We start from the raw sequence: 1626 nt of genomic DNA on the forward strand, positions 1-1626 counted from the left end.
CAGCCGACCGCTCTACCACTGAGCTACTGAGGAACAAGGGGGGATTCGACCTCCTAGAGTTCAACTCCCGCTCTCAACCCATGAACAATATGAGTCCGAAGCTTCTTTCGTAACTCCCATAATTTCTTCGTAGTGGCTCCGTTCCATGCCTCATTTCATAGGGAAGCCCAAAGTGGCTCTATTTCATTCTATTTCACTTCCTAGCACTTCCTATCATTTAATATCCATCCCTTTGGTCTTATTGACATAAGAGATGTCATTTATAGTCTATCTCTTTCTATATATGGAAAGTCAAGAAATTCTCATCGAAACATCGAGAAATTGTGCATATAGAAAACTCTAAAGAAAGAAAAAAAGGAGACCCATGCCATGATTTTCAAATCTTTTCTATTTAGTAGTCTAAGTTTCTCGATGAGGATAATTAATTCGGTCGTTGTGGTCGGACTCTATTATGGATTTCTGACTACATTCTCCATAGGTCCCTCTTAGATCTTCTTTCTCCAATCTTGGATTAGGGAAGAAGGAGATATTCGCGACTACTGGCGATTTCATTATGGGGCAGCTCATGATCTTCATATCGATCTATTATCCACCTCTGTATCTATTCTTTCTTAGCTAAACAGGTGGAAGATCTATCCAATTTGGTTATATTATATCATGGACTCGAAAAACGGATCTGAATTTGACTGAAATGCACGATCTTCACAGGTATCACTTTTCACGATACCTAAAAGGTGGAATAGCGATTTTCGAACCATTTCCTATAAGAGAATGGTTTCCATTACTTTGAGAAATGGATTCTTATATCAAACTATAGCTATTGCATTAAAGAAGAAAAGAAACTAATAGAAGTCGAAGACGCGGAATGATAGTGAATAGAGAGAAAGATTCTTCTGATTTTCTTGTTTCTATCTACTAGACGCCGTAGAGAATTGAGAATTTTCATGTCTTTCAATTCTCGTACTCGTAATTGGAAAGTTATGGAAGGAGACCCATCATTTTGCAATGAAAACAACATATAAAACTCTGGACAATTTCGAAATCAGGCCAAGCGTCTTAATACATATGCAAAAAAATTCATTATTGGCCCACCATTGATTAGAAGATTTAGCTTGTATGAATCGCTATTGGTTTGATACGAATAATGACAATCGTTTCAGTATGTTAAGGATACAGATGTATCCACAATTCATTTAGAGTTACTTAATAGTCTATTTCTTATACCATATCTCTATCCCGTGAAATTCTCGAGCCAAAAGATGGATGCATATGCTGTGTTTCATTTTGCTAAATGATATCAATTAAATGGTGTATCAATTCCATAAATTGCATATAGCAATAAATAAATCAGCAAAATTCTTTCTAATATTTTAGATAGAAGAAACATTTCTTCTATCTAAAATATTAGAAAGAATGTACCCTTCTATCCAAATCCAATTTGCATCGATAAAATAAATCCAAATTCCAGTAGTAGATGAATAATTGCAAATTTGTGTGTGTACGAGATTAGAATAACTTCAAAATAACTGACATAATTTTGTATTTTTCCTGATCAGAAAAATACATGAAAAAGAAAGGAGGTAGAAAAATTTTTGGATTTATGGTTAAAGAAGAAAAAGAAGAAAA

The sequence above is a fragment of the Triticum urartu genome, unplaced genomic scaffold, assembly GCF_056163025.1.
Source record: "Triticum urartu cultivar PI428250 unplaced genomic scaffold, HENAU_Tu73 scaffold1, whole genome shotgun sequence".
In the NCBI taxonomy this organism is placed as follows: Eukaryota; Viridiplantae; Streptophyta; class Magnoliopsida; order Poales; family Poaceae; genus Triticum; species Triticum urartu.